The following is a 25,490-nucleotide window of genomic DNA, read 5'->3' as shown; positions in this document are numbered from 1 at the left end:
GTCCCCTGCCCATGCCAGAGGCTGCCTTGTGCTCTGGTTGGTGCTGGTACCTTGTAGGTGAGCTCTCTGCCACAGCTTAACTCCCTGCACTGCCTCTGGGCAGCCCTGAGCACACCTCAGCCTGCATTTCCCTGAAGACTAACAAAATATCTCCTGGATCCAAGTTCAGGGGGATGGAATGTGTTCTTACACAGCTTTTCAGATAAACTTGGAACATTTTACTTCAAGTATGAGCAACGTTGCACTTGCACACTGGTCACCTCAACAGACAGCCTGGCACCAAGGTGGGCATGTTGGTTTCTGAGTGCCCAGAGCAATAGCACATTCTCCATGCCTGCTCACCAGAAGCTCCAACATATAAAAGTCTAGAAAGCTTGAGGTATTTAACATTATACAGCACCTTAAATCCTACTTAAAAGCCAGGGTTTGGTATTTTGGTGAGAGAATTACTAACCAACTTTCAAAAATAGGACATGTGAGTGGCTTCTGTTGAACCATGAACTGGGCCTCAACATTTTTGTTCATCTTTTCAGGGTACAGAACATCTGACAGAGCTAACACTTGTTCTAATTCCTTAAACCTTGAGGAAAAAAAAAAATCTTCTGGTCTTAAATTAATCATCTACAGACATTCACTCACACTTGCATTCTAAATAAGTTAGTACACTTCTGATTAAATTAAATATTTTTCCATATCTATGCATATATGATAAATGTTCAAGACCACAAATGAATCACCTAAAAAAACCTCACTTACCCCAACTGAGCTGAACCTGGAGATGGCTTTACAAAGTCTGGTCTGGGGCTATTGACATCAGTGGAATTAGGAGTGAAGCCTTCTCTTCTAACCAGCCTCATCACTTATTTACATGGAAGTAACGAGATCCTAAAAGCAGCAGCAGGGTAATGATGTACAGCCCAACTGCTCACTGGTACCCTCAGAAATGTGACACACACTCTGAAGTGACCAAGAGGGAGGGGAGAATTTGGAGAGCAACTCCAGGGCTGGCAGGAAGTACATCAGCTCACTCCCAGCATCCCCTTTCCAGCTTCACCCTTCCTTCCCCACACTTTGGATGTCCCACCAGTCCCACCATGAGAAGTGCAGGAATGAATGGCTGAAGTTGGCTACATTTTTGTCACTGGTTTTTTTCTCTCTCAAACAACAGGTACACGTGAAGAAACCAACCTTCCTGTTTCCCAATCTATAACTTGAGATACCTTTCAAAAAGCCCTTTTGTTCCAGCAGCAGTGCACCTTGCACAGGCCTGCTGTGTCTGTAGCACCCGAAAAGCACCACCCAGAGCTGGCTTTGCAGGCAACAGCACCTTCTGAAGGGTCACTAGCTGCAGGGTGCTGCAATAGCTGGGGCTGTAGTACCTTATTCAAAGGCAGCAAGTTAACACCCTTTACACTTTAACTGGGAACAAGACAGATTAATACCTCCATCACTGGTGTGCTGTCATCAAAACACCAGCCAACAGGTATGGGATCAGTGAAAACCCCAAACTTCTGGCAGCCAGAGCTGTTTGCAAAACTAAAATGAGAGAGCTTCTAATAACTCAAAAATACAGTGTGATGGTTTGGAACAGCAGCTTTTCATTTCAGCAAGTTTATATTATAGTATGTCTCCTTGAGCTAAGAGATCGTTTGTTTAAATTACTTGATTATATGTAATGATCCTTCTCTTATAAAACAAGATTCAACATTGCCACTGGGGGAGAGGGTGGAAACATCACAGAAATTTAACAAGAAGGAAAAAATATCATACAACTCTTGCTGTAATAAAACATTAGGAGAATTTTCACTTGACTGTTGAAAAAGAGCAAAGCTAGAAACATGTTTTACCCCAGCTATTAACATTAACTCTTCATTCACAGAGCATAATGTACAGCTTTGATCAAGCTATAGGATCCACATGCTCACAAAATATTTAACATTAAATACATAGCATGGAATTAGTCTCCAACAATTTATGCCATTGCCTCCTGCCATTCTATGTTTTCCTAAATCTTGGAGTCTGACTCACATATATAAGTCAGATTATTTTCTTTTTAACCTAATAGGGATTGGAAATAATTCATTTCAAATGCCAGAAAGTGTATGGTTTCAAAAATGTATTTTGCACTTCTATAGACTGAAATGAGAACAAAAATTCAAATTTAATAAAATTTGAGAGCTTAAAAAATAAAATCTTTTACCAGAGAGTTGGAAAGCAGCTTAAACATATATTATGAACATTTTCTGAAAATATCCCACAGGGCAGACAAGAAAAATAAGAGCTCACCTATCAGCCTGATTTTTTACTCTGCAACTTTTAAGAAAAGGGTGGACCTTGTCTTTCTACTTAATTGAGCTTAACTAAGGGAAGAAAAGATGGACCTGCTCCCAAATGAGAAGAGACTGATAGAAAGTGATGTATTTATCCTGTTGAAATCATTTATCAGTCTGGATCCTCCCACTGCTTCCCAGAGGCAGTTCCTGTTTGCCCACCCTCATTAGGCCAATTCCAGCCTCTCCTAAGCACCCGTGAGGAGGAGGAGGAGGAAGCACATCTTTGGCAGGGGTGGTGCTGCCCTCCTGCTTGCAGAGGGTGTTGGCACTGGAGGTGCCACTGCCCCACAGGACACTGCTGGTCTCTGCTACCTGGGGACACTGAGCTCCTCTGCAGGAGCAGGTCCTGCCCAGGGATCCCAGTGAGCAGGGGAAGCAGAAAACAATGCTGAGATACTCAGTCTGACAGAAGATTCATTGCTAAAGAGAATAAATAAACCCCCAATACAATAATCTCTCAATCATTCATGTTTTATCATGAGCTTAATCCTGAAGTACTTCTGTTTCTGGAGGCACAAATAGTTCTGAATAAAAATTACTTCTCGCTTAATTAAATCTAACATTTGCATATTGGACAAGAACAGGAAATGCTGGCTATAAATACACTTTCTGACCACCCAGCCTCACTCATCCACAGCACCGTGGCTGCACTATGAGGGAGGAGTGAGAGCAATTGCACTTTTTGAGAGAGCTCTTGGTGATCTACATTTAAACACACAAACCCAAGGAGAAAAATATTCTTCACAGCATCCCTTCCTCTACCCACCCCCACAGGACATTATCACTCCTGGACAACACCACAGCCTTTGTCTGTGTGTCCAACATGAGGTGAGAAAAGGACAGATGTTCAAGAGCCAAAGTGAATATGCCTGCATGGAAGGGTGAACCATTATTAGATGTCAAAGCTTTAACCAATAATTTTCACCATATCTTAAGAAAACAGCTAAAGATATCCCAAACATAGACATTTCTTGTGCTAACCACCCAGAATAGTATTTTTCTAATATGTATCAGCTCAGTGGTGTCTCCAACCAGGCATCTGGTAACATAACTTTTTGGGGTTTGGTTCAGGAGCTATCACAGATTCACAGCATAAATATATCTGGGTGTTTATGTATGTTTGTACACATACCTGCAACCTCTTTTTTTCCCAGAGAGAGCATCTGATTTGAGGATCTATTTAGAATTTTTTATTTAGCAATCAGGTTCTACACTGTCAACAAATACTTTTCAAAACATAAAAGTCATTTCCTGGCTACAGCTGGCTTTTTCAATAAGATGGTTTATACAGTTGGTCCTGCAAGGCAGAAACTTGAAATAGAAGGATCATTTTCACCCAAATTTACAGCTGGGATGGCAAGGCAGGATAATCACCTCAGGCAGATGAGTTTTATTAAATTATCCTTCTCCAACAGCTGAAGGCTTCAAAACCAGAAATACCATCCTTCAAGAGTTGCAACAGTGTTTCAAGTTACTAAACACCTACCATTGCTAAACATTTACACTCTCAACTTAATAGACAAGAAGGAATTAATAATAAATAAAAAAGTACCACAGTACCCAAACAAACAGCTACGTATGTTTGTAACCTGACAGAAATCCCCTTTCCCTGCTCCCCAGCAGGTAGTCCTTGCTATGCTGGAATCAAAGTGCTGGAAGAAGAGCCCAGCACTGTGGTGCCAGGCAGGGGCAGCTGCATGACCCTGCCTGCATGGGCAGGGATGCCAGGGGACAGCCACCAGGGCAGGCAGGCTCACCATCCTCCCTTCTCCACATCCTCAGCATCCACCAAACCCACCCCTGTACCCCAGCTAATGCCCAGCATTGTTTATTGTGGGCTAACACACACTCACCCACTCACATCTGTATTAACATGGGCAGCACCTTCCTCTTCCCTTTTAATGCTCTTTTTATCTTAATAAAAAAATGTTATTTACCATCTTTCTAAAAGATTTGTGTTCTCCAGGTGTTTAAAGCTATGTAGCTGTTTCATATCAAATATAAACCAGAAAAATTAACTAGACTGCAAACTTCCCAGTAGCAATGCAAATGTACGCCTTACCAGATATACCCAGGTTGAAAAGCCAATAAATAACTAAGGAGAGGAGTCAACATATCCATCTTCATGAAGTTTGACTTCAAATACTAAAGATAGGAGTAAATCACCCCCTGATGCTGTGGGCAGAGCCAAATTAATTTTAGCTGTTGCCTCTTTCCACAGGCAGGGCTCACTCAGAGATGCTGAAGGCCACTCACAGGCCTGTGGTCACACAGAAATGTCACAGCCAAAGCCAGCACAGAGGGCTCCAGCAGCTCTGAGCACAACTAAGGGGTAAAACACAATAGTGCTGAGACATCCTTGCTCTCAAAACCTTTGATTTCATGTGCTCACTTGTGTTGGGGAAATAACCCCAAGCTCTGCTGTGCTGTAGACCCAGAAGCCATGTGGGACAGGAGCAGTGCATGCTGATGGCCTCTCAGGCTCTGGGTGTGCAAAGAGGGCACGTTTGGTAGGTTGCAGAGCACTTTGCCAAGATACCAAAACTCCCATTTGTTCCCTCTGTTATTTGGCCACTCACACCACATAAGAATGAGCAAACCAGAGTGCTGGGCAGATTTTCTCCCTGTGGTGTACAAAGCTAGAAGGCACCACGTGCCACCAGCGCCCACCTGGCCAGCCACCCTGCCAGCCCCACCGGCCCTGCAGGCAGGCAGGGGACAAAGTTGTTGACTTTCTTCCCTCCTGGCCACTTTGGGAATCAGCAGTCTCATCTCCCCAAGCCAAAGAAGCTGGGCACAGCAGATGGCTGCCAAAATAAAGGGGAAAAAAATAAAAGAAGGAAAAGAACGAAAGAAAATAAAAGAAAAACAATCACCCAGCTCCTGGGTGGCACAGGCAGGAGTTTTGCTGCCATCCCCCAGAAGATGCTCACTCAGATCTCCTGCTGTAGCTCAATGTTAACTTCCTGCCACTGCTCATACAGGAACAGTGCTGCCCAGGACAGACATTTGCCCAAACCCTTCCTAAACAACACCAAGACAAAAAATGTAACTCAAAAGTAGCAGCCCTCAAAGCTGCCTGGCAGGACTGGGCACTGCAGCTCCCTGCAAGTGGGGGGCAGTCAATGGCAGAGAGCACATCAGCACTCAGGCAGCGCTGGATACCAAATCTGTGGTCTTGAACATATACAGTTTGAGAAATAATTAACTGCACTGTGAAACACTGATAACTTCAAGTATTAAAAATGTAATCTCACATATTAAAATGAATTTACTAAAATCAAATCAACAACTCAGTGTCCTCTGAATTTCCTCCAGTCAGCTAATTTAATTAATCATTTTGTTCACTTGGATATAGATTTTAGATTTGCATTTTGCCATCAGAAAATACCTTGTGCAATAGTACAAGATCTCAACAAAGAAAATTAATTTTTACAGGGATTGGATTTCATTCCCCTAAGCTGAAATTCTGATCACTAAGCAGCAAGAACACTGCTGTAGCACACAGGATATCACTCAGGATGTGACAGTTTCCTCTTGTTTTAAGCAACTTTAAAAAAAAAAAAATCTTCTCAAATTAGCAACAGAGTATTGCTTTTGATTAGCAGCAGAGGGACTGTGAGCACATTGGGCCCAATTCAGCTACTTAGAAGTTTTGCTTTTAACTTTGATGGAAATTAAATAGGAATTTATTTCAGTGCAGCAGAATCAGTTCTTGAAATGCAGTTCCAGCATTAAGCTGTGAGTGCATCAGTGCTCTTCCTCTCCAGAGCCCTCAGGGCAGCCACCAGCCCTGGTGCTGGCTCTCCCTGGGGCCTGTCCCCTGTCCCAGGGCCGGATGCTGCTCCACACCATGCCAGGAACAAGGTCACAGCCCTGCCAGGCCTGGGTGGGCAGAGCCACTCACACCTGGATCCTCCCCAGAGCTGGACACGTGTGACCATGGGAGAAAACACCCTCCCCTGTGCCTTCTTCAGGGTACAACAGCACATCCTCCCTCTCTTAGAGCTGCACCAACCTCACTGACTTTTTGGCACTACTCACATAAGTTATGTAAATAAAAGAATCCAGTGGTGCAGTTGCTCAGACCCCAAACTGAATGTTGGGGGGAGTACTTGAAAAATTCAGCTCAGAGTGCTTTTATCAGGATCCTTCCAATGGCATTTTCAAGCGTGCCTTAAAATCAGGCCCATCTTCTCAACCTGTGCAATCCTGATAACTGAACTTGAGAGGGTCACATCCTGTATTGCTCCAAAACTCACTTAGCCTTGACTCTTCTATGTTTGTGTTGGTAGGACTTTGCTTAAATAACCTATTTGTAGGGCTAACACTACATTTTGCTTGGCTTGCAAGCCCCATCTGGGTAAATGCACATTTCCCTTGTTTCATTTTTTGATAATTTCCTTCTGTAGTCATTTAATTGACCTTACAAAGATGCTTGCAGAAGTTTAAATGAGGCATAGTTAGAGCTTTCAAAAATACATATAATTATGCACTCCTACAGACTCTAAGGAAAAAATAAGAAACAAGAACTGATCCTGAAGAGCCCAACAGGAGATTTGCACAGTTTTGGGTTAACACCAGCAGCTGCATATTGGGAGTTTATGGCAGATAAAGGACTTTTACAGAATTGGGACACAGCATTTTTATACTGATACCACCCCACTGCTAGCTGAACCCACCACAGTGCTGCAGCAACTGAAGCTGTGTAGTGTGGCCAGTCCCTCTCCATTTGTAAAGATGAACTTTATCAGATGCTTTAAGAACCCTTGGTGCATCCCTGTGTCCCATCCCTCTCTGAAACACCAATGGTACACAGCACACAGGTGAACTCAGCAAGTTTCACACATTTAATGCCAGTGGAAAAGTCTGACAGATACAAACCAAAGTCTTAAAATTACCCCCACAGAAATCAGTCATGCACCCAGAAAGTGAAGTGAGAGATTTTGTCTGCTTAATGAGAGCAGAGGGGGCCAGACACAGGCTCAGAGCAACAAAAATCAATCTTGCACACAAAAAAGGACAAAGGGGCAGGTAGGACAGCATAGAGGGGAGGGCCAGGCTGATAAGCCTCTCCCAAAAGAAGCGCAAGTGTTTCCTAGGAGCTGGAGTACCCAGGCAAAGGTCAATGGAGGAGGCAGAAGTATGTCAGCTGGGGCGTAAAGTATTGCAAAAGTAGGAAAAAAATGAAAAGGAAAAGAGGACTTGGCTGGACAAAAACCTAATCCTACTACTATTAGGGATTACAGGACCTCCGGGTCAGGAGCAACTTGAGAACAGCACTACTGCAACTACCTGTGCCGTGCTGAGAGCTAAAACCAGAGCAAACAGCAGGGGCCACTTCATTGTTCCTGGTCCCCCTACCCCACGGAACCCAGAGCAAGATGCACAGAAGCACCGAGACTCTTGGGAACACCACACAGGGACATCACCCATCTCCGGGGGCCCTTGGCGTATCCGCCATAAATATTTTGTGTCTTAGAAAGTCAGCGGAGCCCACACCTGTCAGCAATCCCTGTAAACAGAAGAGTGCCCGATTAGAAGAGGCAGCTCTTTTGTCTGTGAAGAGCCCAAAAGGAGGAGCGAGGGTGGCAGGCGAGCGAGCAGGGCTGCAGAGCCGCTCCGGCAGCGCCGGCGGACATCTCGCAGCCCTCCTGCCGCAGAGCGCCGAGGTGCCGACCCAGCGAGGGGGAGGCAGCGAGCCGGGACCCGCGGGGTTTGCTGCAGTATTCAGACCTCGGGCTGGCGTGCTCCAGGGAGCGGCAGCTCGGCTATGTGGAGCAATTTAGGTGGAGGCTGGCAGACGTATTGCACACGGACTGAGACTGCAGTGCACCACCAGGGCTGGAAAGGGTCGCGCTGGTCCGGCTCCTCTCCCCGAGCCCGGCACCCCACGCGGTGCAGGAGCAGGAGGCCGCAGCCGTGCCCCCCGTCCGGCCGGGTGTGAGCGGGCACACGGACCCCAGCACCGACCCCTCTGGCAGATGGCCGCCCCCCGGCCTCGGCCCATCCCTCACAAAAATTACATAAATTTAAACAAGGCATGGAAGGGCGGGGGGGAAAAGAAGGAAAACAAATCAGGATCATTTCAGAGCGGTACAAATAGGAGGCTCCGCTGGCTGCAGGAGTAACCAGCTGATGCAATTATCCTGGCGGCCGGCAGCAGACCATCTGCCCGGCTCCCGGGTTGCTGTTGTTGCAGTCTCAGCGGGGCTCGCTCCCAGAAGAGCGGGGCCCCGCGGCCCGGAGGAGCCATCTGCCCGGCCCCGGGCTGTGCGTGCCGCGCTCCGCGGGGGACGGCCCCGAGCCAGCCCGCTGCCCGCGGCCCCGGGCACGGACACGGGGGGCCGGGCTGGGCAGCTGAGCTTTCTGCAGGGGGTTTGCTCTCTCCCATGCCACCACACAAACCGGTTGTGTTTCTGGAGCATCTTTGTGCTTGCTTGTGTTTAGCGTTTACGCGGCAGCACGGGGGGAGTCTGGGACATCCCCCATCCTCAGGGAGCAGTGGGGACACTGAGGAACCAGTGACAGCCACCCCATCCCACAGAGCTGATCCAGGGCTGGGCCCCGACCCTGCACCCCATGATTTGCACCACAGTGAGGCTGGTGACTGCCACCTTCATTTATATTTTGTCATTTCTATGTTTCTACTTGTGCCAATAAAACACAAGTAGAAAATTACACTCAGAAGGAAAGGCATGAGCTCTGTCAAGGAAACTTGAATGCAGTTCTGAAGACTTCCATTGCAGGTAGCTACCTTTGCTAAGGCAAATTGCTAAGGCAGGTAGATTTGATCTTTCTGGAGTTTTCCCAGTTACACCATGTCTACTCTGAGGCTATGGGAAGTGCCCTGCATTACCCAGGGGTTGTGCTGGGTATCACCTGGAGCCAGGTTTCACTGATTTCACTGACAAGGTTTCTACAAACTTGTCAGTCTCAAATGAAAAGAGGCAAAAAAATGTTGAATTTTTTTTGTCCTTTTTAACCATATCAAGTCCATATACCTATTGCTGCCCCAGGTTCAGTCTCTGAGCATCCATCTGCAATCAATTAAATAAACCAGTGTCCAAGTGGGTTTCATTCTGAATTTAAGCTTTCAGTCTATAAGAATTTATATTTTTCCACTCCCAAATTAATTGCTATTCAAAAAGAAATTAAGCAGGGAGGGATGCAAGCCTGTGCCAATCCGTCTCACCACTTCCCCAACACTGACAAGTCCCTGGGCACTGAGCACAGCAAAACTTGCCCATGGCCAATTTCCTGGGCCATTATTTCAGGCCTGGCAGCTCCAGGAGGGATGCAAACCAAGGGACAAAGTGCTTCCCCCATCCCTTGCTGCCCCCAGCCAATGGCAGCTCCATCCCATCCCTACACCTCCCTGCAGCCTAGTGCTTTCCTCTCTGAAGCTAAAGCATGAGACCTGCAGAGACAAGGCTGATGAACCCATTAACAAGTACTAACATAATACGTGGGTGTGAGTTAGCAGACCACACTTATACTTCAGTTTTAATTTAGACAATGCCTGGAACTGTTGTCAGTCACAGCTGAACTACTGATCTCTTGACATGAGTAAAGGAAAGGAAGCTCTGAACACCACCAGGACTGGCCCAGCCTGTCACCACATCCCCACTCCCACGTACTGCAGCCTCTCCCACACTGCATTTGCCTGTATGAGCTGCTCACCATTTGCTGAAGCTCTCTCAGCAGATTTTCCCTCCTTCCTTCACCCTGCTGTTGTTTGTGGAGGTTTGGGACCACATATACCATTGACCAGCACCCCAGCTACTGCCTGGGGACACCAGCTCAGAGTGGACCACCAGCAAAGGGTACATGTGTAAAACCCCTTTTCTGGTGGAAACCAGGCTGAAATGCTGATGTGACCTCATTTTTAGTGGCCATGCGTGTGACATAACCAAGGGCCAAATTCAGTGACAAACCTAAGTCAGGTTATGCTGTGTAATAAACAATATCCTCAGACTACACCCTCCTTCACATTTTCAAGGACCCTTTCTCTTTCCTCTGTTCCTTTTCCCAAAATGGAGCTGACTGTAAAGATGGCTTGGAATGCTGGAAGCAGAGCTGCTGCACTGCAGGGAACCCAACATGAAGCCAGGCAGGGGCCAAAGCACCCAACTACAGTGGAACAAAGGTAAAAGTAGGAGTGGAGTGAAACACTCCACACTGTACTTAAAGGAGGATTATGGTTACTGCTCCTCCACCTTATGGCAACGCAAGCCTAGGGGTACCTAGGAAGAAATAACTTCAGATTTCATCTGCCATGATTACAGCCTCCACCATGGGATGGCACAGAATATATAACAGGAGGCAAAGAGAATTGCTCTCAAGTTTCAGGATGCAAATGGTTAATATTGCCCACTAAAAGCCATTCTCATTATAATGAGGCAAGGAATAAAGGGGATTAAAGTAACTTAAACTGAAATCTGGTCCTCCTGTTGTGATACAGGTTAGAAAGAAAAACAGCAGTTCTGGTACTGCAGAAAAACTTGTAGTGCTTCCTCTCTACAGGAGGGAAATTCTTCTCAGGCTTTGTTAGCACCATTCCTGCACTCCCTTCACTCCCAGGTTTTGTCCACGGGCCCACAAGGGTCCAAGAAGGACTTTGTGGAAGAAGGAACATCACAAGGAGCCCAGCAAAGGGCACCATCACTGGCTCCTGCTTATCCCTTAGTGCCCAGGCTGGGCAAGGGGCCCCAGCACCCACAAACCACAGGGGCCAATGCCAGGGTGGTGATTCACTTTGTTGCACAGAGTGTAATAAAAAGCTATTTTAAGATTTTTATATGCCTTCAAATAATGTTCTCATTGCTGTAGCTACCCAGCATAAACTAAATAAAAGCTCTAATCTCTAAAACACAGTGCTTTTTTTCCAAAAGCATGGAAATGGGGAAGGAAGAATGTACAAACCAAAACAAGTGGGTATACTTCTTGTGGGATCTGCACTAGGGAAGAAATGCAGAGCAAGTCTCCCTCTCCCTAGAGGGTCTTTTTTCAAGAGGGAGAATAATAATGATGTAGTAATAATAAGCACTTATATAGCGCTTTACATTTTCAAAGCACTGTGTAAACATCAACTAATGGGACACAGTAGAATAAGTAGTGTCTAAAATGAGTTTATGTTCTGCATTATATTTTTCTACAAAGTAGCTGAGGCTGGTTTTAAAATTAAATTCCCCCACATATTGATACTAGTGCAAATGAATCTTCTTTAAAGAAGTGTAACAAAAACATTTTTCTCATTAGTTACCCTCGGCAACCTTCATATTTCCAAATTTTGGCTCAAAGCAAATTGCTTAGACAGTTTCATAGGTGCAAAATGCATTTAGTTTTACAGGAAGAACAGGTGGGCTAACTAACTGCTAAGGGTGATATATCAGTACACTTGTAGGCACACACCAATGCTTTCCAAGAGAAAGTCACATTAATGATTGAAAATATTTCATAGAAGAAACTTTTTAAGAGAGAAACTGAGAAATACAGAGAGCTGGAACTATTGCTACCTTGTGGACAGAAGAGCAAGGCAACCAGCACCTTCTCAGTAAAGGCTGCACAGCAAGGAAGAGGTCATTACACTGGAACTAGAAATCAAGCATCACTTTCCCTTTTATACAACAGAGGTAACAAGAAAAACATCATCTATAATAGGGAAAATGAAACAACCACAAAGCAAATCCAAATATTATGACCTGAACCATAACATCGGTGTTACATTTCACTTTCACCTATCCAGCATCTCACAGTGTTTAATAAATTCACTCTACTCTCTAAGGCACAAATGTTATATCCTCTTTGCATACTACTGAGATAGAAAACATTGAGAGAGGGAGAAAAAAAAAATTGACACATGCTCATTCTTTCAGGAGCCACGGCAGAGGCAGAAGGGGAAAAAAATCTGACTACAAGTCTCTTCTAGTAGCCTGGAGTATCTTACTATTTTGCAAACTTTTCTTTCTTTATTATCAATAATTTGCTTTACAGCAAACCCAGGTGCTTCTGTCATGAACCAGAGCCCAGCATATACCAGCATGTAAATAAAGAATTAAAAAAAGGCTGCACAGGACTGAGGCAACTAAAGAATGGTTTGAGGTTTTTTTCCTCATATTCTCAAGCTAGGAATCAAATGCCAGTCAAAAATGCCATGCTGAATCTATCTACCTTTAGGCATGCGCTTAACTGTAAGTATGTGAGTAATCCCAGTGGTTTCAGTTTTGGGGATTTTAATAGTTGTATGGTTTTCATAACTACAGGAAAAACCCTTTCCAACAAACTGCCAGTGTGACTCCCTGTTGTACTACACCACAATTACTGGAACATATTTGGTATTTCTCAAGAGGTTCAGATAATGAAGAATCCTCCAAATTTTCTATTAGTCCAAACTTAGGAATTCTGCATCAGGGAGTTAACAGCAGAACAGACAGCGTACATTAGGTATTGCAAAAGAAAGAAAAAGAGAGGCAGAAATATTTATAAAATGTAAACCTTGCTTTTTAAAGTAAGGTTGTGAGCCCAGACTGCAGCTCAACCAATGCTATTGCACAAGCATGCTGAGTTAAAGATCTTATTCTCCTGTACTCCTTTAAAAGAAGCAACATTTTTTCATGTTTTCACACCACAAAGTTTTCCAAAATCTGAACAAGAATAATATTAAATAGGAAAACACACAATAAACCAGTCTCTTTTATTCTTTGATGTGCTATTGGTTTAACACTGAATCACAGGCTTCTACGAAAAACCCACATCATTAGTTACACTTCCAAGGAAATGTTTTTTAAAAGCAAGGAAAGGTACAATGTTGTGGTTGCTTTGGGGTTTTTGTTTGTTGGTTTTTCATCTTGGCGAACAACCAATTCTTTTACTTCATGTGACTAAAAATAAGCAAATGGGGGGAAGGGGGGGAGGAAGGTAGGGGGAGGGGGGATCCTTCCTAACAGGGAAAGCCATCAAAATCTGCTGCATCAGAAATTATCCCAGTAAGAACACAAACAAGCACAAGGCACTGCTGCAACTAGAAAGGCCAGGCTGGCCAGGACAGCAAGGGCTTTGGGCAGCAGAGGCTTTGTCCTCCACAAAGCCACTGTGACATTATAAGCCCAGGAACATGAGCTAGCCTGGGCAGGACACTCATGGGACATGGTACCATTTCAGTCAACCATAGTGAAAATTCACCCCTAAGAAAACAGGCTATAAAGTAGCCAAAAGAGCTGGAATTTACCACAGTATCTCCTGTCACCCAAGCACAGGAGGCAGACCAGCCTCCAACAAAGAACTGTCTGGCACTTCAGTGCCAGGATTAGCACAAGCACCCACTTGGTGGTGCGGGCCCCATGGTGACACAGTCTATGGTGCAAGCTAAAAGCAGAATAACAAATCTCCCTTTCCCTTGAGATACATAACCTAATTTCTTAGTGGCATTATTTCTACTAAGTTAGAAAAGAGAAGAAAATTGTTCCCCAGCAATGCTGCCTCACACAAGGCTGCAGCAGTTCCCCAGCACAGGAGCAGTGAAAGGTGCTGGCTGAACCCTGCTCTGGGTGCCTTGTCCCTGCCCACAGCAGGAGCTCTGCCCTTCTCTGCTTTGCATTCCTTTCATGGCACAGCTGCCTGCCTGGACCCCCATCCAGAGAGGGATGAGGAGCAGCATCCAGCCACGGCAGGGGCACAGCACCAAGCACTGCCCAGCTCACCTCTGCTGGGACACAGCATTGTGCCAGGAATGGCAGAGAGCACAAGCACTTGTACAACTTGAATCTACTGTTCATAACTTCCAGTGAACTTCTCCAGGCTGTACCCTGTGCTTCACTGTGGATTTGAGCAGTTGCTCCACTGGCCATCATTGCTGGGCACAGTCTCAGGGGGCTCACAACCTGCCCTGTCAGCACCCTGCAGATACACATGCACCCCCACTTCCCAGGCAAGGGGCCACAGGCCAGCCTCCTCAGCTGAGGCTCTTTCCACAAGGGTTTGACCCAAAATGGAGCTCAGACACTGATAAGGAGTCTTGCCCTGCCCTCACACACCCCAGACCTGTGATTGGCCAGCAGAGAGCTACAGGGTTACTCTTCTGGGCAACTGGTAGGTCAAATCAGCTCTGGAGGAAGCTAGGAAGGCAGCAGGACAAGGATCCAGAAACAGAAGGAGAATGAACCCCATTAGATCTGCCCTCACCTGGAGCAGCAGTGGGCACAGCCCTGGGACTGGGCCAGGCAGCCAAGAGGCAAAAAGCAGTTTCACTGCTGAGTGTAGGTGATGGCAGCCTCAAACCGGCCAGGGTTCACCTCCATGCTCCCTTCCAGAGCAGAGTGTTTAACATATGCCAATTTGCAGATTGTATTTAATCCAGGGGCTGGTGCGTGTTTTTCCAACATGGCAACATCAAATGAAGAAATCTTCAGAAAAAAAACTTGTTGGGATGTGCCAATAAAAGAAAATCAAGTCAAGCCAGAAACAGATAGTAAGAAGGACAGAAGCAGATAAATTCCCTCTAAAAAAGGGGCCAACTGCCTTCATCTTCATCCCAAAAGAGCAGGATTACCATATCCCCTCCCTGCCAGGGCCTCAGCAGCTCCCACCATGGGCTGAGCAGGGGCTGAGGCTGGACTATGGGCTCAGTACCCAGCAGGCAGGCCCACCCTGCCCCATCCTCCACTGCCATTTTCCTTCCCTGAAGACACCTCCAGGGTTGTGGCCATATTCTCCCTAACTGCAAGGAGCTAAACCAGCAAAGGAGGAAAAACAAGTAAAGAAGCTGCAGCCTGGGGAGGAAATGCTACTCAGGCTGCAACCTGAGGAAATCCTCAAGCTTCCCAAGCTCCACAGTGGGACAGATGCTATAGAAAGGGAAACAAAGCTGCTAGAGGGACTTCACCGACATTTTCTTAGGCTACAGATATGTAGGAATCATCATTGCAATTTCCCTGCCTGTCCCACAGTTGGGCTATTTTCCATTGAAACCATCCTCATCTATGCATAAATTAAAAATCAAGTTCTTGGTGGCTACCTCAAGCAGTGTTTTTATTAGGTGGTTTGAGGTTTGCTAGGAGACAAGAATTTACAGCTGGCATGTGCACCACCCCAGTGCTTGGACAAACAGGCAGGGTGGAAGAGAGCACACGCAGCCAGGCAAGACACTATTCTCCCAAATCAAACCTGCAGAAACAATATTGCATTTTCTAAGGTTCATTTGAAGGGAGTTTTCCAATGGCACTCTGAGGGACAGCATAAGGTAAAAGGAAGCACAATTGTTCGTTTAACACTGTGGGACAGAAAGGTTTTAGCAGCCCCTGCTCTGGAGGCAGCCAGGACCTCCAAAGCCACTGAAGACAGCAATTTCTCTACCTGCCTTTTTGTGTGCTCAGGTTTTGCCCCACATTAGCTTTGCTCATGCCAATCAGACAGCAGCAGGGTTTAAGCCACTAGTCTGATGTCTTCAGCTGTGCCACTGACTGCTACGACAGAGAATATTTCTTGGATGGCCATGTGTGGGGATACAAAAACCTCATTTACAACTTGGCATCTCAAGGAGGACAGGGTGGTACAGCAGCAGGTGACAAATTAAAAGCTCATTTTTCTGTGCACTTTCTTTGGAGCCACATTTTGAATACAGACCCACCGGCAAGGGGGAAAACATAACTCTGATACCTCTTTATGAAAATATGCATTTTGTCTTTGGGAGAATTCCTGGTGCATGTCAGAGCAGCCAGCAAACCCCATTTGTGAGCAATCTGCCCGCATAACATCAAGAGCCCCACCACCAACACAGCATCCTTCTGCCAGCTGCAGGGGGTTTGTGCCCCCAGGCCCCTGAGCAGCAGCTCGTGCTGCAGCCAGGGACACCCAGCAGGGCAGCCTGGCAGCTCTGCAGGCAGGGCCGGCAGCTCCCCCTCCACAGCACCCTCGGGGCACTGCAGCCAGGCACACCACGCCTCTGCCAAGCGCCTCTCAGGGGTGGGGGTTGTCAGACCCTCACCTTTATGTACGGGCTTATTTCTGAATGTACTTATATTGAGAAGAATGAAAAAAGAAGCTCTCTGTTAAGTGTTTGAGACCAAAAATAGTAATCAAAATAAATCAAATTGGAGTTCTAAAACAAATATCACTTATCTGTTATCAAGCAGGAAAAAAAACATGCTTGAAATTATAGGAATCAGGTTAATGGACTCATATACAAGCATTGGGCAAGACTCAAGAGCCAAAGACAAGCACTCAGAGTTTCATTTTAAAACAGCTCATAATGCATTGTACCATACTCTTCAAGTACGCTCAGAATCAGACCAAAGTACTTCATCTTTTAAAAAAAGAAAAAATCTTTGAGGCAACAACTTTGGCAGCCAGAGTTGCCTACTACATTCCCCACAAAGTACCCCTGCCAGAAACAGACCATTTTCTCAACATAATTCTAGTATAAACATAAACAAGGTGCAAGTCACACACAGCCCTCCTTCTCTACTTCGCCACCCTGATATTTTCAGTACTCTGCCACATCCCACATGCCCTCTGGGGGAACAGTCTGGTCAGTAAAAGCAAAGAAATTATGAAGGGCAAGGCATGCCATTTTCCTAGAAATAAAGGAGGCCATGAGCAAATTACCCAACCAAAATGCATCCACAGAATTCAGCAATAAATAATACACAAGCTTGGCATTACTATGCAATCCAGTATCTCTTTACTCCTGTGAGTAATCTAATGAAGCAACAGAAATCTGAGTAATAGCTCAAATAAGTAAATTAAAACAAAGCTACATTTACCTACCAAGCAAAATAGGCAGAATGTTGCTGCTTTTTTCAGCACAGCAGACCGGCTTGTACATCAGAAAAACTTCCTTGCATTTTGCAATCATTTTAATTGGCCCAGCAAAAGATATTATCTATTCCTCTAAGCTTTCTCTTTCATTTACACATGAACACAAATCATACACTACATGCATTTGTGTATATTCTCACAGTAAGTGTTGAAAGCCTACTTTTTCCAGTTACCAACCTGATCTCCCCTTCTGTACAAAACCCTGAACAATTGTGAGTCCTCACAGACCAAGTTCAGATACAGCCATGATCCTAAATAGTTGAGATGGCAAGAACTGATGATTGCAATCACACTTGTCCTCAAATGTCTCTATATTAAACAGAAAATAACTATATAGCACAACAAATGCACTCCTCCAGGCAGGAAAGCACTCGCACTGTCTATAAGAGCAGAAAAGCTATTTTGTTTAGGTCATTCACATGTTTTGTGGGGTTTTTTTCTGCTTATGCATAATTACACACTTTTCCATGGAGCTAGAGTCAACTTTTCAGATCTGTTCCTTCTCTCAGTCTTTAGATTTAAAATTAACAATAATATAGCTACAGCTCCAGGTAAGCCAACCTCCGTGCCAAAGCTATGCACCTAATCATCAAGCACCCTCCATACTCAAACTGCAGCAACAGATTTCCTACTTTCCTTATTTTATTTATTTCTGCTTGGCACCTCCACTTCCCAAAGTATGAAGTTCAGCTTTCTACCATGTTTTTTCTCTACCTCCTTTTAGTTTTTAATTTTTTTAGACATGAAATTGAAAGAATGCAGAATCACAGTCACTCTGTCTCATGTAAATCTGTACCTGCTTACAGTGACAGATGTTAAACACAACCCAGGTCTCTTGGGTTTCCCCAGTGCCATCTAGGAGCTCCCACAGCCCTGCTGCATCCTCCGCACCCTGAACCTTCCCAGAGCTCCCCTGGAAATCCTCCCAGCAGCAATCTCAGTGGCAGCAGAAGGAGCAGGAGACACTCTCCAGCATTAGATCCTGAATGACCATTCTCATCAAATCTCTTAGCTGCTCCTGCTCTTTCAAGTGCAGTGTAAGAAATGAGACTAAAATCCAACCCCCACCAGGGCCTATAAGAAACACTACCACAAAACAAGAGAGGGCCTTCACCCTACAGTTGATAGCCTACTCAGTCTTCCAACACAAACCTCAATTAACAGAAGTACTCTGAGAGCTTAGACTTACACTTAAACATACAACCCCAAACCCAATTGCTATCAAAGGGGGGGGGAATTAATGAACTCACACTAAAGACAGCAAAACCATCCACAAACTCAGCAAAACACTTCACCTCTCCATTGCACCACTCCCTTTTTAAAGCACATGGCAAGTCTCTCTTCACTAACAGACTTCTTATCCTCATTACACTCAGCTGCCCGCCAGGTGAAGCAAGTCCCAGCAATCAGCAGGTGGATGCTTGGCTAACCTGCCCCAGTAATAACCCAGAAAAACCTCATCTCATCCAGGTGAGGATCATCAAGAAATGAACAGAGCTGCAAATTTAAGCACCTGGTGAAGGGTGCCTAGATCCTCACCCCAATCTCTAAATTACCTGTGGGCAAATACTACCTAAAGCCAGTAGCAGCTTTTGTGAGTCCAATCGATTGAGTGGTTAAACTTGTACAGTCAGCAGGCAACCAAGGGAGGCATATATTTTAATGGTAGATGTGGAAACAAAGGAATTTTGATTAGCCTTGGGACTGGAGGGGGTAAAAATACTGGTTTAGGATTTTCCCAGGATATGCATATTAAGAACTTGTCTTTTTGCCCTCTGTGTAATTTTTTTTAATATTTGGAAAGCAGAATTAGGCCACATTTGACCAAACCTCCAGAGCCTAGCAGGAGCCAACAGAGACCCAAGTACAGCGACTTGTTAATTCTTGTACTTTTACTCATAGCAGGATTTCACTAGTGAGCAATGCATTTTCTGCAGTGCTATCAGAGGCTTAAACAAACTGTTTCTCTACAAGCAGGGATCTTTCCCTCTGCTTCGCTTTCAAACCTGAATGCATTGTTTACGTTCTCTAATATCAACTAGAAATAACTTCTGTGTAAAGAAACTCCAACTGTTACACTTCTGAAGCAGCCTTCGTTATCAGTGCCAGACTCAAGGAGAACATGACTGCGGGTGATGCTACAAAGAGAGACGAGATCAACCCTACTAGAAATTGCCCAGGAGAACACACAGGTAGGGTGGGTTTAAATGAGATCACGACTGAGATTATTTCACCCCCAACATACCCAAGTGAGCCCTTCAGGTCTCCTGAGTGGCCTCTGTGCAGCAAAGGAAACACTTCTCTGCCACAAAGGCTGCCTTACATTTGTACTTGCCACGCGGCTGCAGTAGCAATAAGTCCTTTGCTGTTTGTTCAGCTCTTGAAAGTCCTGTAAAGCATTCACCATTCACCTGTCACACTGCACAAACTGAGCCCTTTGAAATGAAAATCTAAAAGTAAATGTGTTAGTCAACGGCTGCTGCTGCAACAAGAAGCGAGCAGACACCAGCGAGCCTTCAGGCAGGTAATTCAGTTCAACACGAGACCAGCAAACAACAGTATGTTTTATTTAATTAGGATGAACAGAAGAGACAAACCTCACAGCAGGGCGGGTAATGACAATATTTCAAAAACAATTCATGCCCAGGTAACAAAAGGGCAAATTTCAATTACATAAAAAAGCTAAAAAGTTGACTTAATACATCCAAGGGGGAAGAGGGAAAAAATTAATAATTGTACTGCATATGATTAACAAGTGGCATTTACAAGCTCTACAAATTGGTCTTTCTGTTGCCTAATCTGTGGCTAGAAAGGAAAAGGTTTTCTTTCTAAGCAAGTGCAAACAATATAATGAAGGCACTTATGGCTAGGTTCAGATGGATATTGCAGTGCTACCTGAAGTAAGTCATTCTGTGGAAAGCTAACACCATCCACCAACCCACTGCACCACAAGGAGATCTGTGAGCCTGTTCCAAATGGCAGCACCCAGTTTCCAACACCATCAGGTCCCTTTGTTTACATTTTTGAAAACAAGCCATTGGAAGAGGTCGAAGCCTGAGCCTTCTGTAGCTGGAAATGTCACAAGAGACCATTTAGTCCCTGCACATCCTTCTACTCCCCAGAATAATGTGACTCCAAGAAGCCACCATAATTCACTGCTGCGCATATATGTACATCTAGGTGTTGTCAAGAAGATGTAGGACTTAAAATTCCCATCACCTGATTTGTCTAAGAGAAAAAGGAACCAGCAACTAAACTCCATTTACTAATGGACATCAGGAAAGAAAATGCATGAGAATCTACTTCTGGGCTCTAAAACATGTGGAATAAATGCACACAGAGCTCAGAGCTGGTCCTCACCTGGCTCCAGCTCCCACCTGCACTTGCCGAGTCCGTGCCCACCAATGCATGCACCAAAGCCAGGCCCTCCCCTCCACCACCGTTTGTCAGTCAAGATTTAGCAGGAGTCTCTAATAGGTTTTATATGAGTACTATTTCATTTCTCCAGCACATTTACTAGGATACAAGGGAATATAATAGCCATGCTTTTTTAGAGGCATTTACGGAGGACATTGATGGAATGATGAGGACCTGATATAGGCATTTTATAACACAGTTCAATTATTGTGGGTAATTAATAATCTTTTGTGTAAGAGAATATTATAATACATATGATGCATGAGACCAAGAGATTATTTCTTTTTCCAAAAAAATGTGGTTTGCATTTTTCAAACATTGTAATCATCTAAAACTGATTTCACAAATTGGAAATAGAAAGCAAGATAAAAATCAACCAATTCAAAAAAATAGCCAAGTAAACAATTACAAGTGCACCTATCAAATACAAGTAAATATTAATTCTACAGTGTGAGAAAGTCTCATCATTCACAAAGCCAGCAGGTGAGGTAGGGTTTTCAAATGTTTACTGTAGTAATTGATCACTGGGTACCGCCTCAAGTACTCAATTTAGTTAATTTAACCAAGCTTAAACCACTTACCCACATTTAACCTAAAAGTTAATTTGGCACCAAACAATAGATAAATCCAAGCCAAAGCCACATCTATGATAAGAAAATCTGTATTTACACAAGCTTAACGCATCTACAAAACATCATTTTTATATCCAATTCAGAGGATGGCATGAACATCTGCTTTCACTTCAAGACATTAATTTTCAATTATTGAAGAAAAACAAAATAAATCCTGACAAATTACTGGTAACTGTAGAATCTTTTGTTACTCTATTAGTTTATAATAGTAATTTAGAAATCCTACAATTAACGTCCTACAAGACATCTCTGATTTTTTTTTTCGCATGTGTCATCTGAAGCAATTCAGCAGTGAACGATGTTCTTTAACTTGCACTGATTGAACACAAATATTTTTGAAGAAAAACATAGAAAGAATTCTCCAAGAGCTGTACAGTGGTAATTGTTCTTCTTCAGTGGCTTTAGACATAGCATCACTAAAAAGATGAGATTTCTATTTTCTTCCCATTTATATTTAAATGTTTTGTGCTACCTTTCCCACTCTTTCCAATTTTTGGCCATGTTTATTCGTTATATTCACTGAGACCAATGGGAACAGGCCGCAATTAAAAGGTGTTTGCACACAGGCAGGAGTTTCAATCAGTAAAACCAGTTAAATACCACCCAGATCCCATCCAGGAGAGCATACCAGAGGGAGACAGAGGCTGGAAAATGGGACTTGTGGAGTTCAGAGGAGAACGCTGCTAGGCTTGTAGCAAAATACACAGGCAAAAATTAAAAACTGCAGGCTAATCCCTGAAGGCGGTGCTCGGAATACTGCATGGATTCAAACACTCTCAGGGCACCAGCCCCACAATGAAACACCAACATCTCCAATTATTCCTAATCCCCCAAAAGCTACACTTGATAAAGAACAATCAAGAGCGTAATCTTATTTGATATGAGTTTTATCAATTTTAGCTGCTGCTTTCACTGTATCAATAAAATTCCACCGAAACTTGAATGAACTGTAAAATTAAAGGATAATCGCACAAGTCTCTTGTATTTGGCAATTATGATTATACTTGTCAAAATTTAATTTGTAGAATGTACTGTTCCAGTACCTTCAGGTTCTTCTTTATCAACTGGGAAAAAAGGAAAATTATATCTTTAAGACAAGTATGAAAGACATTGTTACTTCCACAGTCAACTCTGTAACTGAGCTCCAACATTGTATAATTGACTTTGCAAGCAGAACAACAGCAATATAACAAAGAAAATGTCAGTGTTTTCACAGCGCTAATCTATAGCACTAGGAGGGCCTCCTGCTGTCAGCCAGAGCTGACAATACAATAGCTTTCAAAGGGATATTACCATCATGCTTTTATTCTTGACATCAATCAAGACAAAGAGAATCCTTTTCACAAGACATTCAAAATCAAACCTTTGTATGAGCAGATAGGTAAAACAGCATTCCTTTAAAGAAGATCATTCATAGCAATCAACTAATTGGAACTCAGCAAATGGTTGAAGTATTTTTATTTACTTTGCAGATAACGAAGTAATGAGCAACCCCCCTTTTCTCTTCTTGACTGACACAAATGAGGCAGGTAGGGTGTGAATCAAAAGTTTCTATCAGCATTTTTTGCCAACAGAAAGCAAAAAAATATGACAGCAATTCTGCAACTTCAAGTAGGATAACAAATCTAGAGTTAATTAGTGCATTCTTTTGCAAAACAATTTGATTACCAACTAGCACGTTTATGCACAGAATACCCCCGCAAGCTGACAGCAATTTGCAGAACTGTCAAATTCAGCAGCCAAAGTGCATCTGATGCTCAAAACCTTGTGCCAATGCGAGCCCAGTCCCACAAAGAGCGGTCCAGTAATGCCTCAATTACCATTACATGGGACTGGAGATCCACGGGTTGCTGTTATCCCACATCCCAGCACGGCACCGTCCAGAACCACCTCCAAGCACGGGAAGCTGCAGTTTGACCAAGGGCAGGAAGGAAGACCTGCCCTCCTCAGCCCCCTGATGGACTGGGTGCCCCCCAATCCCAGCACCAAACAAACCTTTAAGGACACCGGTGTTAATATCAGCTGTAATGGGGGACAAGACAGAGTGCTTTGACATTGACAGCTGTGTTATGTTCTGGGGTTCAGGTCCACGTGGTTTTAACTACACTGAGCAAGGTATAACTCTTCCTTATGGAGAACTGAAAAAGCTCTCAGCAGTTGAGGTTACTGGCAACAGGGCAAGAGTCGGTGCTGAGGAAAATTACTTTCATGGGCTTCATCTGTGATGTGAAGTAAAGCTTCAGAAAGTATTTTACTTCATCATTGCTACCACCACACTGTCCCCTAAGTGTTTATTTTGTAAACCATCAGAGACTCAATACTCCCACTTTTATTCCATTCTCACTGATGTGAAACCACCTTCCTTTAGGCCAGCATTGTCCCCAACTACCAGCTATAAGGTTAGCATCTTCAAGTTTGCACAAACTAATGGTCAAAACAAATCAGTGAATTGTATTGCAAATCATAAATCCCATGTCAGGGGGAAGCCCAGGGCTACTGCTGGAGTTACAGCTGCAGGAATTACTGTAAGTTTCTGCCAGGCTGAACCTGAGACCTCCTAATACAGCACAGGGGCCACCTGACCTGCAGCTGTGCTGGCATCCACTTTGGGTTTGCTATCACTTCATTTGCAATAACGCGCATCTAAGACTTGTCAACATTCGATACTTCTGTCAAAGTCAATCACTTCTTTAAAGTCAGCATTGCTCCCACTTTGAGAGCAGGGAACTTGCTTTTTGCATGCAGAATAATCCCTTTCATCACAGGCACGGACTGATCCTATTTTAGTGCATAATGTTTCTGAATGAAAAAGGATACACAAATCTCGTAGTGGTTAATAAATAGCAAAGCTGCTATACAAAGTGAAATAAAAGATGGAAAAGAGAAAACTGTTAAATTATTTTAACTCCTAAATGCCACACATATATCCACGTAATTTATGCTTGTTTTCTTCTCAGTTGAATTGGGAAACCTATGACCTCAGAGTGCCTTTATTTATTACATCTCAATTATTTCCATGGAAACGTGTACTGTGGCAATCTACTGGGTTGCCAGCTCCCTAGACCACAAAATGTATACAACGGACTTTTTACAAGCAGAAGATATGGGTGAATAGAAAGAAATGAAGAATTTCTTTATCCTACATGCACATATGAGCTGCCTCCTATTATCCAGAATTTCACCCAGATTCAGCTCATTCTTAGACTCCCTGTTAGGCAGCTCAAACTAAGACCTGTAATTTACATCCAGTTTTTGCTGAAGCTGGAAACATTTTTTTTGTGCCTATAGACCTCAGAAATATTTTGAATCTTTAAAAACTGGGCTTCACCCAGCTCACTGTTGCAAAGACCTTCTAGATTTTTCTGCATTACAGGGATAATGTTTCTCAGCTGACTTGCCAGTAAGCTACCTATTTTAATTAATAAAAAGTGATCATGTAAATAGGGATCAGTTCTATATCAGAATTAGAGTCAAAATTTCATTATAAAGTATCAACCACTTGCAAGAGCTATTGCAGCCTAAAAGTAATGAGGAAGAAAACAAAAGAGTAATAAATGGTAAATATCTAACATTGTATGTCACAAGATGTCAAGGCTTACTAAGTGAGCTTCTAGAGCAAACACTGTTTGCACTGGCACAGAACTATTTCCTGAATGTTAAATGTGACACTTTAGCACAGGAAAATATTTTAAACTCCAGAGGCCTGGCCACTAAATGTGATCCCCTGATCTGAGAGAAGTCATGACCCAAGGCCTGCTCCACTGCTCTCAAACTGCGATTCTTTTAGTTTCAAACAATGTATTTCAGAGCATCCCCTAGAAATAGCTCTATCTTTGCCCTTTCTTCTGGCCAGAGACTGAAACATTCATCTACAAATTACTGAAGCAGCTCCTTGAGCAGATTGTCCAGGATTGCGGAGGGTCACAAAGCCACGCTGCAAACCTGCCCCACAGCACAATGCTGTGCTAAAAGGCGCTCTTAGTTTGGGGAAAAATTGTTAAGGGGGTTGTACAAAGATGAAGGACCGATTTTACAAAAACTTGATAAACATTTGAAGCACATACAACTTACACTGCAATCATCTATTAAAGAATAGATATTTCACAAATAATATTAAATGGCCCTGCATGGGGTTTCAATTTGTTCTTTAGCGGGTCGATTAACTGCACACTAATTTTGTTCACTTACGACTTATTTAATTACAAAAGCTTTGGACTTTTTGTTTCATCTTCTGGGCATCCAAAGTTCTGATCCTTTTGTGCTTCTACAACAAAGCCTCGGGTCCACTGAG

General features: G+C 43.9%; 1 protein-coding gene across 5 annotated transcripts in view; it reads right to left on the bottom strand.

Moving 5' to 3' along the window:
• Positions 1 to 25,490, bottom strand: part of ZNF423 (zinc finger protein 423) — a 281,707-nt gene that overhangs the window by 198,624 nt on the left and 57,593 nt on the right. The window lies entirely within an intron of this gene.

This window comes from Melozone crissalis, unplaced genomic scaffold (genome assembly GCF_028551555.1).
Source record: "Melozone crissalis strain CALT ecotype California unplaced genomic scaffold, PUWL_Pcris_2 ptg000007l_1, whole genome shotgun sequence".
Taxonomy (NCBI): domain Eukaryota; kingdom Metazoa; phylum Chordata; class Aves; order Passeriformes; family Passerellidae; genus Melozone; species Melozone crissalis.
Note: the sequence above shows the minus strand (reverse complement) of the source record. Positions and strands in the feature narration are given on the sequence as shown.